We start from the raw sequence: 15,588 nt of genomic DNA, 5'->3' as shown, positions 1-15,588 counted from the left end.
ATACACCCAGGCTGTGTGAGATAGCCTGTTGCTCCTGGGCTACGAACCCGTACAGCATGTTATCATACTGAATGCTGTAGGTGACTGTAACACAATGCAAGTGTTTGTGTATCTAAACATATCTCAATGTAGAATACCTACAGTGAAGGTATGGTGTGATAATCTTATGGGACCACCGTACGATTGTATGTGGTCCATCATTGACCGAAATATCTTTATGCAGTGCATGATTCTATTTTACTCCACTCTGTTCTTGCTTACGTGGTTTTTGAGGAGATGCCAGATGTAATTGTTATCTTTGCTCCTCTATGAGGAAGTTGTTTTTTTTCCTCTGGTTTCTCTCAAGATTTTGCATTTATCTTTGATTTTCTGCAGCTTGCCTAGGATATGCCTAGATGTAATTTTTTTTTTTCTTTTATCCTGCCTCGTATTCTCAAATTCTTCCCGGATCTGTAGATTGGTGTCTGACTTTAAGTTGGGAAATTCTCAGTCATTGTGGCTTCAAATATTTCTTCTGTTCCTTTATTGCTTCTCCTTCTGGTATTCCCATTATGTGTATGTTACACCCTTTGCAATTGTCCCACAGTTCTTGGATATTCTGTTATGGGCTTTTTGTGCGCGTGTGGTGTGTGTGTGTGCGCGCACGTGCATGTGTGTGTGTGTTTTCAGTCTTCAGAAAGAAGAGTGTTTTCTCTTCTGTTTTGGGGGGTTTCTGTTGACATATTCTCAAGCTCAGAGATTCTCTCCTCAGCTGTGTCCAGCCTACTGACGAGCCCATCAAAGGCATTCACCGTTTCTGTTATGGTGTTTTTGATCTCTAACATTTTCTTCTGGTTCTTTCTTAGAATTCCCATCTTTCTGTCTACATTATCCATCTGGCCTTGCATGCTGTACGCTTTATCCATTAGCACCCTTAGCATATATATATATATATATATTTTTTTTTTTTTTGAGACCAGAGTCTAGCTCTGTCGCCCAGGCTGGAGTGCAGTGGCACAATCTCATCAGCTCACTGCAACCTCTGCCTCCCAGGTTCAAGCAATTCTCCTGGCTTAGCCTCCCAAGTAGCTGGGATTACAGGTACCCACCACCACGCCCAGCTAATTTTTGTATTTTTAGTAGAGACGGGGGTTTCACTGTGTTGGGCAGGCTGGTCTCAAACTCCTGACCTCAGGTGATCCGCCTGCCTCTGCCTCCCAAAGTGCTGGGATTACAAGCGTGAGCTACCGTGCCCGACCCACTTAGCATTAATCATAGTTATTTTTAAATTCCTGGCCTGATGATTCTAACATCCCAGCCATATTTGAGCCTGGCTCTCATGCTTGCTCTGTCCTTTCAAATTACCTTCTCTTGTCCTTTAGTATGTATGTCTCATAATTTTTTTTTTTTTTTTGATAGCGAGACATGATTGATGTGCTGAACAAAAGAAACTGCAGTTTCTTTAGTAATGTGTTGGTAAAGTGTGGGAGAGGGGAAGTGCTCTCCAAACCTATGATTGTCTCAATCTTTCAAAGAGCCTGTGAAATTGTAGGCTCTGAAAACAAAACAAAACAAAACAAAACGAAACAATACTTTAGGCTCTGGTAAAATAGTTCCTCTTGAGGGCAGGCCTTGTGAAGCTGAACAGAATGCTCTGGCATATTTCATATGAGAACCTGGTTAACCTCCTGGAGGTAAGTAAAACTCACAAAAGTGTGTGTGTGTTGGGGGGGGGGTCCCTCCTGTAACTAGGTCCCCCTGGAATTTTTTTTTTCTTTGAGATGGAGTCTCACTCTGTCACCCAGGCTGGAGTGCAGTAGTGCAATCTTGGCTCACTGCAACCTCTGCCTCCTGGGTTCAAGTGATTCTCATGCCTCAGCTTCCTGAGTAGCTGGGATTACAGACATGTGCCACCACACTCAGTTAATTTTTGTGGGTTTTTTTAGTAGAAATGGGGTTTCACCATGTTGGCCAGGCTGGTCTTGAACTTCTGGCCTCAGGTGATCCACCCAGCTCAGCCTCCCAATCTGCTGGGATTACAGGCGTGAGCCACCACACCTGACCTCCACCTAGAATGTTTAACTCTCAGACTTGTTCACATTAAGCCTCCAACAATTCATCAGTTACAGTTCAGGTCTGGTTCCCAGGGATATTTTTGCTCATGGGTTTCTTCTGCTGTGGTAAATTGTGATTCTCTATATCCACCTGTCTTCTTCTCCAGTGTTGAGTACAGCAGCTTGCCCTGTGATGAATCCAAGAGGAAGCTGTTGATTTTTTCAGTTGGTTCAGCTTTTTGCTTGTTGGCAGAGTAACAACTTACTTCCAAGCTTCTTACATGTCAGAATGGAATCTTCTCCTTCTCCTTCTTAACAGAGTCTCACTATGTTGTCCAAGCTGGCTTCAAACTCTTGGGCTCAAGCAGTCCTCCTGCCTCAGCCTCCGAAGTAGCTAGAACTACAGGTACATGGCACCACGCCCAGCCTCTTCATCTTTTAGGGAATATTTTCACTTGTCTAGTTTGCCAGTTATTTTACAGCATTTCAAATATATAATTATTTTTTTAGACCGAATCTTACTCTATCACCCAGGCTGGAGTGCGGTGGTGTGATCTTGGCTCACTGCAACCCCCACCTCCCAGGTTCAAGCAATTCTTGTGCCTCAGGCTCCCAAGTAGCTGGGATTACAGGTGCCCGCCACCATGCCTGGCTAATTTTTGTATTTTTAGCAGAGTTGAAGTTTCACCATGTTGGCCAGGCTGGTCTCAAACTCCTGGCCTCATGTGATCCTCCCACCTTGGCCTCCCAAAGTCTGGGATTACAGGCATGAGCCACCGTGCCTGGCCTTCAAATACATCGTTTAATTGTCTCCTGGTTTCCATCATTTCTCTGAAATTATTAGGTGCCAATCTTACATATTAAAGATAGCATAAAGTTGAGTCTTGTTCTTTGTTTTATTTTATCCAGTTTGATAATTAGGTTTTAGAATATGTAGATTATTTACTTCTAATGTAATTGTGTCAACATCATTGGGCTCAAATCTACCATCTTGTTATTTGTTTTCTATTCTCCCCATATATACTTTATTTCTTTTTCCTATTTTCCTGCCTTCTTTTGAATTAATTGAATATTTTAAAATATTTATTTTATCTCTACTAATGTCTAATTACCTATATTGCTTTAAAATTTGTTAGTACTTGTTCTAAGGCAGTAGTAAGCATATGCCCCGTGACCTGTTTTTTATGCCCCATGAGCTATGAATGTTGGGGTTTTTTAGTTATAAACTTTATTTTTAGAACAGTTTTAGATATACAGAAAATCATGAACATAGTACAGCATTTTCATACATCTTGTATCCAGTTTTCCTTATTATTAGCATAGTACATTAGTTATAATTAATGGATCAGTGATACCTTATTATTAACTAAAGTTCATACTCTATTCAAATTTTCTTAGTACTTTGTTTGTTTGCTTTTTGAGATGGGATCTCACTCTGTCACCCAGGCTGAAGTGCAGTGCCATGATCTCAGCTTATTTGCAACCTCTGCCTCCTGGGTTCAAACGATTCTCCTTCCTCAGCCTCCTGAGTAGCTGAGATTACAGGTGCCCACCACAGTGCCTGGCTAATTTTTGTATTTTTAGTAGAGATGGTGTTTCATCATGTTGGCCAGGCTAGTCTCAAACTCCTGGCCTCAAGTGATCCACCCACCTCAGCCTTCCAAAGTGCTGGGATTACAGTCCTGAACCCCTGTGCCCAGGCGCCTTCTTAACACTGAATAACATTCCGTTGTATGGATATCACACATTTTGTTTACCCCCTCATCTGTCAATGAGTGGACACTTGGGAGATTGCCTTAGTTTTAACCTAATGTCCATTTTCTGACCCAGGATCCCATCCAAGATATCACATTTATTTAGTCATCATATCTCCTCTGGCTCCTCAAGCCTGTGACAGTTTCTCAGACTATCCTTTTTTTAATGACCTTGATGGTTTTGAGGAGTATTGGTCAGGCATTTTATAGAATGTCCCTCTATTGGGATTTACCTAATGTTTTTCTCATGGTTAAACTGAGGTTATCGGTTTTACAAAGGAAGACTACAAAGGTAAAAGTGCCGTTTTCATCACATCAGGTCAAGAATACATACCATCAGGCCGGGCACAGTGGCTCACACCTGTACTCCCAGCACTTTGGGAAGCCAAGGCGGGTGGATTACTTGAGGTCAGTAGTTTAGGACCAGCCTGGCCAACATGATGAAACTCTGTCTTCACTAAAAATACAAAATCAGCTGGGCGTGGTGGAGTTGGACTGTAGTCCCAGCTACTCAGGAGGCTGAGGCAGAAGAATCACTTGAACCTGGGAGGCAGAGGTTGCCCAGTGGTGCGATCTCGGCTCACTGCAACTTCCGTGCCCGGCCTGACTTATCATTATTGATATCGACTTTGATCACCCAGCTGAGGTTAGCATTTGCCAGGTTTCTCTAAATTTACTCATTTTTCTCCCTTTCCACACTGTAATCTTTGGAAGGAAGTCTTTATGCCAGCTCACATTTAAGGAGTGGGGAGTTATGCTCCACAGGTTGAGGGCAGACTATCTATGTAAATTACTTGAAATTCTTCTGGCTGAGAGATTTGTTAAGAATAGGTTTTATGGCCGGGCGCGGTGGCTCACGCCTGTAATCCCAGCACTTTGGGAGGCCGAGACGGGCGGATCACGAGGTCAGGAGATCGAGACCATCCTGGCTAACACGGTGAAACCCCGTCTCTACTAAAAAGAAGTACAAAAAACTAGCCGGGCGAGGTGGCGGGCGCCTGTAGTCCCAGCTACTCGGGAGGCTGCGGCGGGAGAATGGCGTAAACCCGGGAGGCGGAGCTTGCAGTGAGCGGAGATCCGGCCACTGCACTCCAGCCTGGGCGACAGAGCGAGACTCCGTCTCAAAAAAAAAAAAAAAAAAAAAAAAAAAGAATAGGTTTTATGGCCAGGCAGGGTGGCTCACGCCTGTAATCCCAGCACTTTGGGAGGCTGAGGCAGGTGGATCATGAGGTCAAAAGATCGAGACCAGCCTGGCCAACATGGTGAAGCTCTGTCTCTACTAAAAATACAAAATTTAGCCGGGCATAGTGGCTCGTGCCTGTAGTCCCAGCTACTCGGGAGGCTGAGGCAGGAGAATCGATTGAACCCAGGAGGCAGAGGTTGCAGTAAGCCAAGATCACACCACTGCACTCCAGCCTGGCGACACAGCAACATTCCATCTCTAAAAAAAAGAATAATTTTTACTTTTTTTTTTTGAGACAGAGTTTCACTCTTGTTGCCCAGGCTGGAGTGAAGTGGCACGATCTCGGCTTACTGCAACCTCCATCCCCCAGGGTTCAAGCAATTCTCCTGCCTCAGCCTCCCGAGTAGCTAGGATGACAGGCACCCGCTACCATGCCTGGCTAATTTTTTTGTATTTTTCGTAGAGACAGGGTTTCGCCATTTTGGCCAAGCTGGTCTCGAACTCCTGACCTCAGGTGATCCACCTGCCTCAGCCTCCCAAACTGCTGGGATTACAGACATGAGCCACCGCTCCCGGCCTACTTTTTACTTTTTTTCCCTCACGTCAGATCATCAAATGGGTAAAGTGCTGACATCCACATGGTAACAAGGTTGGAGGGAGGCACATCTTACACATGACCATGAATACGCAAAAGAATCTCTGTCTGTTTTTGAGACAAAGTCTTACTCTCTCACTCTGAGTGAAGTGCTGAAGAGCCATCATAACTCGCCACAGCCTCAAACTCTTGTCCTCAAGCAGTCCTTTCACCTTGGCTTCCTAAAATGCTTTACCTTTTTTAAAAGTTGAAATGGGCAGGGACACAGTGGCTCACGCCTGTAATCCCAGCACTCTGGGAGGCCAAGGCAGGCGGATCCCTTGAGGCCAGGAGTTTGAGACCATCCTGGCCAACATGGTGAAACCGTGTCTCTACTAAAAATACAAAAATTAGCAGGTATGGGGGTGCACACCTTTGTCCCAGCTACTCGGCAGGCTAAAGCATGAAAATCACTTGAAGCTGGGAGGCGGAGGTTGCAGTGAGCTGAGATTGTAGCACTGCACTCCAGCCTGGGCAACAGAGCAAGGCTCTGTCTCAAAAAAAAATTCTTTTAAGTTGAAATGATTCAAAAGAGTAATATTTTGGGGATACATGAAAATGGCATAAAATTCAAAGTTCAGAGTCCACAAATAAAGTTTTATTGGAACACAACCATGCTCACTCATTTGAATATTGTCTACAGCTGCTTTCTTGATAAAACAGCAGAGTTAATTAGTTGCAAAAGAGATTGTATGGCCTTCAACACCTGACATATTTACTATCTGGCCCTTTACAGGAAGTTTGCCAATCCCTGCTCTAAGGTTTACAATATGCATCTTTAGTTTATCAGTTTTCCTCCAAATAACCTTATATCACATCATGTAAAAGTTAGAAGCTTAAACTAGCGTATTTTCTTTTTGCCCCCATGCTTCGTGGTATTGTTATCATACATTTTATTTCTACATATGTTATAAACCCCATAATAAGTGGTTATTCTTTTTTCTTTAGGTAGTCGATGATCTTTTAAACAAAATTTTAAATGAAAAAAATATATTTTACATTTACTCACATATTTTTCATTTCTTGTTCTATTTATTCCTTTGTGTAGCTCCAAGTTTCCATCTGGTATCATGTTCCCTCTGCCTGAAAAAACTTTAACTTTTTTTGTTTTTGTTTTTGTTTTTGAGACAGAGTCTCACTCTGCACCCCAGGCTGGAATGCAGTAACGTGATATTGGCCCACTGCAACCTCCGCCTCCCAGGTTCAAGCAATTCTCCTGCCTCAGCCTCCCTAGTAGTTGGTATTACAGGCGCCTGCTACCATGCCTGGCTAATTTTTGTGTTTTAGTACAGATGGGGTTTCACCATGTTGGGCAGGCTGGTCTAGAACTCCTGACCTCAAGTGATCCACCCGCCTTGGCCTCCCAAAGTGCTGGGATTACAGGAGTGAGCCACCAGGTCTAGCCTCTTTAACATTCTTATAGTGTAGGTCGACTGATGGCGAAGTCTCTCATTCTTTTTTTTTTTTTTTTTTTTTTTTTTTTTTTTTTGAGACGGAGTCTCGCTGTGTCACCCAGGCTGGAGTGCAGTGGCGCGATCTCGGCTCACTGCAAGCTCCGCCTCCCGGGTTTACGCCATTCTCCTGCCTCAGCCTCCGAGTAGCTGGGACTACAGGCGCCCGCCACCACGCCCAGCTAGTTTTTTGTATTTTTAGTAGAGACGGGGTTTCACCATGTTAGCCAGGATGGTCTCGATCTCCTGACTTCGTGATCCACCCGCCTCGGCCTCCCAAAGTACTGGGATTACAGGCTTGAGCCACCGCGCCCGGCCTGAAGTCTCTCATTCTTTGTGCATGTGAAAAAGTCTTTATTTCACCATCATTGTAAAGATATTTTCACTTGGTTTAGAGATCTACGTTGAGAGTACTTTTTTCCTCCACAACTTAAAAAATTGTGTTCTCTTATCTTCTGGCTTATGTTGTCTCTGACAATAAGTCCATGATCATTGTTATCTTTGTCCCTCTATATGCAATGTCTCTTTTTCCCTCTGGCTTCTTTTCAGATTTTCTCATCATCTCTGATTTTCAGCAGTTTGATTATAATGAATCTTGCTGTCATTTACTATCTTTATAGTTGGTATTGAGATTCTTGGATCTTTGAGTTTCTAGTTTTCATCAAAGTTGGAAAACTTTTGGTCATTATTTCTTCAAAAAATTTTCTGTTTTCTTGTTTCTCCACTCTTTCTGGACTTCAACAACAAGTATGTCAGAGCACTTGATATTATCCCGGGATAACCATGGCTCTGTTATGTTTTTGGTTCTTTCTTTCCAGGTTCTTCCTTTCAGAAACTTTCTGCTGATAATGTCTTCATATATCTTCACGTTTACTGACCTTTTCTTCTGTGATATTTCATCTGCTGTTAATCCCATCCATTCAAAATACATTCAAATTATATTTAGGGTCAGGCACAGTGGCTCATGCCTGTAATCCCAGCATTTTGGGAGGCCAAGGCAGGTAGATCACCTGAGGTCAGGAGTTTGAGACCAGCTGGGCCAACATGGTGAAGCCCTGTCTCTACTAAAAATACAAAAATTACAAATATAAAAATTAGCCAGGCTTGGTGGCAGGCACCAGTAATCCTAGCTACTCAGGAGGCTGAGGCACGAGAATCACTTGAACCCGGGAGGTGGAAGTTTCAGTGAGCCAAGATCACACCACTGCACTTCAACCTGGCTATGTTTTTTTTAAAAAATCTATATTTAGGCCGGTGCGGTGGCTCAAGCCTGTAATCCCAGCACTTTGGGAGGCCAAGACGGGCAGATCACGAGGTCAGGAGATTGAGACCATCCTGGCTAACACGGTGAAACCCCGTCTCTACTAAAAAAATACAAAAAACTAGCCAGGTGTGGTAGCAGGTGCCTGTAGTCCCAGCTACTCAGGAGGCTGAGGCAGGAGAATGGCGTAAACCCGGGAGGCGGAGCCTGCAGTGAGCTGAGATCCGGCCATTGCACTCCAGCCTGGGCAACAGAGCGAGACTCCGTCTCAAAAAAAAAAAAAATCTATATTTAGATTTTGCGATTTTCATCTCAAATATAATTTCAATTTGTCAGTCTATGGTTGTTTCTTTGGAGGAATGTGCTTTTGTTTTCTTGGTGCTTTCTAGATTTTTCCCTTTGAATTTAACATTTTACAGTTTAAGTACAACGTGTCCAAGTATGATTTCTTTGTATTAAACCTGTTTAGCTTGATGTCTTGTGTTAGTTATAGAAAAAACACATATGACATAACTTTTTATTGTGTTGCATATAATATTAATGGCATTTTTGTGTTCTCTATCCTTTTTCTGTCTATGCTACGATCAAAGTATTTTTTACTGACCTGTCTTCCAATTCACTAATTCCCTCTTCTGCTCTATCTAATCTGCCTTTAGTCCTGTGAAATAAATTCTCAATTTCAGTTAGTATATTTTTTTCCACTCTAGGACTCCACATGATTCTTCATTTTTTATTAATTCCAATTATCTAGTGAAACTATCCTGCTATTCGTCTATTTTCTTATACAAAGTAATGATAATTAGTTCAAAACTCCAACTGATTACTCCAGTATCTGGATCTCCTGTGAGGCTGTATTTTCTATGGTTTGCTTTTCTCTTGGTTTTCAGGTATTAGTCCAGTTTCTTCCTCACATGCATGGATTTTTTTTTCAATCCCTTCCAAGCCATAGTAGAATTTTTTTTTAACTTTGAAGCAGTCTCAAATGTACAGAAAGATCACAACTATAGTACAAAGAACATTTTTCCTGAAATCATTTGAGATTAAGTTGCCATCACCACTCAAACACTTCAATGTATAATTCCTATGAACAAGGACATCCTCCTAGATAAACATAAAACCACCATCAAAATCAGGAAATTAACACTGGCAGATTACTGCCAGCTAATCCACAGCAAAGACTCTATTCAAATTTCACCAGTGTGCCCAATAATGTTTTTATGACAAAAGGATTCAGCACAGAATCACATATTCCATTTAGTTCTCAGTTATCTCTGGTCTTTTAAAATCTGACAGTTCTTCAATCTGTTCTTAATTTCAATGACATTTTTATAGATTATGAGCCAGTTATTATCTAGAACACCCCTTAAATTGGGCTCATTCAGTGTTTCTTCATTATTAGATTCAGGTTATGTATTGTGTGCAGGAATATCACAGAAGTGATCCTGTCTTTCTCACTGCATCCTATAGGTGGTACACAATTCTCATTTATCCCATTGCTGTTGATGTCCACTTTGTTCATTTGATTAAGGTGGTGTCTGCTAGTTTTCTCCACTGCAAAGTTACTGATTTTCTCTTTGTAATTAATAAGCATTTTGTGGAAAGGTGCTTTGAGAATATGTAAATAGCCCATTCCTCAACAAACATCCCACGTATTCATTTATATACAACAGTATAGAGTCATGGATTCCTATTTTATTCTGTAAGTTATAATCCATTGATATTATTACTTATTCTGATGCTCAAACTTTCCAGCTCCAGCCAGTGGAAGCCCTTTCTAGCTGGCTTCCATGTTGTTTTGACATGTCTCCATCGCTCATTTGAGCACTTTTCTTTTCTTTTCTTTTTTTTTTAAACAGCTTTACTGAGGTACAATTCACATATGTTACAACTCACCAATTTAAAGTATACAATTCAACGATTTTAAGCGTATTCACAGATATGTGCCACCGTCACCACAGTCAATTTTAGAACACTTTCATTATCTCTAAAACAAGCCTTGTAACCTTCAGCTATCATCCCCCTATCCTCACACCCACTCCAGCCCCTGGCAGCTACTAATCTGCTTTCTATCTCTGTAGATTTCCTTATTCTACATAGTTAATATAAATGGAATCATACAATATGTAGTCTTTGGTAACTGGCTTCTTTCACTGAGCATAATGTTTTTGAGGTTTATCCAGGTTGTAGCTTGTACAATTACTTCATTCTTTTTTATGGCTGAACAATATTCCATTGTAAGGCTGTACTACATTTTGTTTATCCATCCATTGCTGGGCATTTGGGTTGTTTCTAACTTGTGGGTATTATGAATAATGTTATAAAAATTCACATACAGGCATATCTCAGAGCTATTGCCAGTTCAGTTCCAGACTGCCACAATAAAGCAAACATTGCAATAATGTGAGTCACACAAACACTTTGGTTTCCCAGTGCATATAATACTTTGGTTTGCCAAGCACAGCGGCTCACTCTTGTAATCCCAGCACTTTGGGAAGCCAAGGCTGGCAGATCACTTGAGGCCAGGAGTTCGAGACCAGCCTGGCCAACATGGTGAAAACCCGTCTCTACTAAAAATAGAAAAATTAGATAGGTGTGGTGATGTGCGCCGACCATCCCAGCTACTCAGGAGGCTGAGGCTGGACAATCGCTTGAACCCAGGAGGCGAAGGTCGCAGTGAGCCGAAATCGTGACACTGCACTCCAGCCTGGGCGACAGAGTGAGACTCTGTCTCAAAAAAAAAAAAAAAGTAATGTGGGAGGATCACTTGAGCTCATGAAATCAAGACCACCCTGGGCAACATAGTGAGAACTCATCTCTATTAAAAAGAAAGAAAGAAAGAAAGGAAAGAAAGAAAGAAAGAAAGAAAGAAAGAAAGAAAGAAAGAAAGAAAGAAAGAAAGAAAGAAAGAAAGAAAGAAAGAAAGATTATTGCTAAAAATAAAAATAAAAATAAAAAAAAGTTAACAATGTTAACAATCACCTGAGCCTTCAGCAAGTCATAATCTTTTTGCTGATGAAGAGTCTTACCTCCATGGTGATAGCTGCTGGCTGGTCAGGGTGGTGGCTGCTGAAGGTTGGGGTGGCTGTGGCAATTTCTTAAAATAAAACAACAGCGAAGTTTGCTACATCGATTGACTCTTTCAAGAAAGATTTTTCTATAGCATGTGATACTATTTGAAAGCATTTTACACCAGTAGAACTTCTTTCAAAATTGTAGTCAATTCTCCAAACCCTGCTGCTGCTTTATCAGCTAAGTTTATGAAATATTCTAAATCCTTTGTTGTTGTTTCCACAATGTTCACAGCATCTTCACCAGGAATAGATTCCATCTCAAAAACCCACTTTCTTGGCTCATGCATAAGAAGCATTTCCTCATCTGTTCAAGTTTTACCATGAGATTGCAGCAATTCAGTCACATCATCAGGTTCCACTACCAATTCTAGTTCCTTGCTGTTTCTACAACTGCAGTTACTTCCTCTACTGGTGTTGAATTCCCTCAAAGTCATTCATTAGGATTGGAATCAACTTCTTCCAAACTCCTATTAATGTTAATGTTTTGACCTTGTCCCATGAATCATAAATGTTCTCAATGGTATCTAAAATGGTGAATCCTTTCCAGAAGCTTTTCAATTTACCTTGCCCAGATCCGGTAGAGGAATCAGGATCTCTGGCATTTCCTATAGCTTTAGGAAATGGGCTGCAAGATGGATGCTATGTTCGCAGGCAGGAAAACAACATTAATCTCCATGTACATCTCCATCGGAGCTCTTGGGTGATCAGGTACATTGTCAATGAGCAATAATATCTTGAAAGAAATCTTATTCTAAACAGTAGGTCTCAACAGTGGGCTTAAAATATTCAGTAAACCATTCTGTAAACAGATATGCTGTCATCCAGGCTTTGTTGTTCAATTCCTAGACCACAGGCAAAGTAGATATAGCATCATTCTTAACAAGCCTAGGGCTTGTTAAGGGTTTTTTTGTTTTTTGTTTTGAGACAAGGTCTTACTCTATTGCCCAGGCTGGTGTGATGTTGGCTTACTGCAACTTCTGCCTCTCAGGTTCAAGAGATCCTACCACCTCAACCTCCCCAGTAGCTGGGACTATAGGTGCAGGCCACCACGCCCAGCTAATTTTTGTATTTTTTGGTAGAGATGGGGTTTTACCATGTTGGCCAGGCTGGTCTCAAACTCCTGACCTCAGGCAATCCGCCTGCCTTGGCCTTTCGAAGTGCTGGGTTTACAGGCACTGCACCCAGCCAACAATCCTAGGGTTTTTGCAAAGGTTAATGAGCACTGGCTTCAACTTAAAGTCATCGGCTGCATTAGTTCCTAACAAGAGAGTCAGCCTGTCCTTTGAAGCTTTGAAACCAAGTATTGCCTTCTCCGCTCTAGCTCTGAAAGTCCTAGATGGCATCTTCTTCCAAGAGAAGGCTGTTTTATCTACATTGAAAGTCTGGAGACCAGTCGCAGTGGCTCATGCCTGTAATCGCAGCACTTTGGGAGGCTGAGGTAGGCCAATCATGAGGTCGAAAGATTGAGACTATCCTGGCCAACATGGTGAAACAAACCCCACCTCTACTAAAAATACAAAAATTAGCTGGGCGTGGTGGCGTGCACCTGTAGTCCCAGCTACTTGGGAGGCTGAGGCAGGAGAATCGCTTGAACCCAGAAGGTGGAGGTTGCAGTGAGCTGAGATCGTGCCACTGCACTCCAGCCTGACGACAGAGTGAGACTTTGTCTCAAAAAAAAAAAAGTCTGTTGTTTAGTGTAGCCACCTTCATCAATTACCTTAGCAAGATCTGAATAACTTGCTGCAGCTTCTCCATTAGCAGTTGCTACTTCACCTTGTACTTTTATGTTTTGGAGACAGCTTGTTTCCTTAAACCTCATGAACTAACCTCTGGTAACTTCTAACTTTTCTTCTGCAGCTTCCTCACTTCTCTCAGCCTTCATAGAATTGAAGAGGCCTTGCCCTGGATTAGGCTTTGGCTTAAGGGAATGTCGTGGTTGTTTGATCTATCCAGACCACTAAACCTTTCTCTATATCAGCAGCATAAGGCTATTTCAGTTTCTTATCATTCGTGTATTCACTGCAGTAGTACTTTTAATTTTCTTCAAGAACTCTTTCTTTGCATTCACAACTTAGCTAACCATTTGGCACAAGAGGCCTAGCTGTTGGCTTGTCTCGGCTTTCAACATGCCTTTCTTAATGAGTTTAATAATTTTTAACTTTGATTTAAAGTGAGAGATGTGTGATTCTTCCTTTCACTTCAACATTTACAGGTTATTGTAAGGTTATTAACTGGCCTGATTTCAAGAGTGTTATGTCTCAGGGAACAGGGAGAGAGATGGAAAAATGGCTGGTTGATGGAGCAATCAGAACACATACAACATTGATTAAGCTCACCATCTTCTATGGGCATGGTTCATGGAATTCCAAAACAATTGCAATAGTAACATCAAAGATCACTGGCCACAGATCATCATAACGGATAGATACAGTACTAATGAAAAAGTTTGAAATATTCTGAAAATTACCAGAAGTGACAGAGACACAAAGTAAGCACATGCTGTTGGAAAAACGAAGTCAATAGGCTTGCTCAAAGCAATGTTGGCACTAACCTTTGATTTGTGAAAACTGCATTATCTGTGAAGCACACTAAAATGAAGTGTAATGAAACAAAGTAAACCTGCACAAGTTTTGTACAAACATATGTTTTCATTTCTCTTGGGTATCCTTAGGAATGGAATTGCTGGTTCCTGGGATCACTCTATTTAATCATTTCTGAACTTTATTTTCTGGCACAAGAGGATTCAGGCTTATCTTGTACTTTCCCTGCCCTATCCCTATAATTAGCCGTTTCGCCAAGGAGCCCTGGTTTCTTCCAGTGGACGGTGGTATTTAGACATTAAGACTTGGGTGCTATTGGCTGGGTAAGGTGGCTCACGCCTATAATCCTAGCACTTTGGGAGGCTAAGGTAGGCAGATCACCTGAGGTCGGGAGTTCGAGACCAGCCCGACCAATATGGTGAAACCCTGTCTCTACTAAACATACAAAATTAGCCGGACGTGGTGGCGCATGCCTGTAATCCAAGCTACTCTGGATGCTGAGGCAGGAGAATCGCTTGAGCCCGGGAGGCGGAGGTTGAAGTGAGCCAAGGTCATGCCATTGCACTCCAGCCTGGGCAACAACAGTGAAACTCCTTCTCAAAAAAAAAAAAAAAAAAAAAAGACTTAGGTGCTATCAAAGCATGATGTAGGCTGATTAAAAAAAAAAAAAAAAAGGCTTGGGTGCTAGCTATACTCATTATTATTAACGTGTCATGGCTCCCAGGCCCTCTCAATGGATAAAGCCGGGAAATATCTGTATGTATACACATAAGTATACATACATTGACGCATGCACACACAACATAAACACATACATACATGCATTTGCATCAATATTTATTTCTACAACTGGCTATTTTGTTTATTCTTGTTGTGTAGAGATGGGATCTCACCATGTTACCCAAGAGGGTCTCAAATGCCTGGCCTCAAGTGATCCTCCCACCTTGGCCTCCCAAAGTGTTGGGATTATAGGCGCGAGCCACTGCACCCAACCTCTACATCTCTCCATGTATTACCTCCAATTCCAATCCAGGTGTATAGGATTACATGTGAGACCATCAGAGGATTCATTTCCCTTCCCCTTCCCCTTCCCCTTCCCCTTCCCCTTCCCTTCCTTTCCTTTCCTTTCCTTTCGAGATAGGGTCTCACTCTCTCACCCAGGATGGAATGCAGTGGCCTGATCATGCCTCACCTCAGCTTTGACCTCTTGGGCTCAAGTGATCCTCCCACCTCAGCCTTCTGAGTAGCTGAGACTACAGGCACGTACCCCTGCATCCAGCAAATTTTTTGTATTGTTTGTAGAGACGAGGTCTCACCACATTGCCCAGGCTGGTCTTGAACCCTTAGGCTCAAATGATCCGCCCATCCTGGCCTCCCACAGTGATGGGATTACAGGCACAAGCCGCTGCACCCAGGCTACTTTTGCATATTATAATCCTCTTTGCCGACAGTGAGAAACCTAGCTCACTTTTTCTCATTGGGTCAGTCCCACTGTATATAACTGTTCTGCAGTGGGCAGGTCCAGGCAAACCTATCCCCAAAGGCTGAGGAAGCTGAGAGGCTAAAGAAAGAGGCTGACAAACCCAGTTCCTCAGAAAGAAACATTTAATAAGGAATTAAAAAGAGAAATCATGTCTGACATCGGTGAGCAAAATGGCGGA

General features: G+C 42.2%; 1 pseudogene; it reads right to left on the bottom strand.

Annotated features, from left to right (window-relative positions):
- Positions 1 to 5,579: 5,579 nt before the first annotated feature.
- LOC123569658 (small nucleolar RNA U13) lies at positions 5,580 to 5,667 on the bottom strand (annotated as a pseudogene).
- Positions 5,668 to 15,588: the final 9,921 nt, after the last annotated feature.

This window comes from Macaca fascicularis, chromosome 16, assembly GCF_037993035.2.
Source record: "Macaca fascicularis isolate 582-1 chromosome 16, T2T-MFA8v1.1".
NCBI lineage: Eukaryota > Metazoa > Chordata > Mammalia > Primates > Cercopithecidae > Macaca > Macaca fascicularis.
Note: the sequence above shows the minus strand (reverse complement) of the source record. Positions and strands in the feature narration are given on the sequence as shown.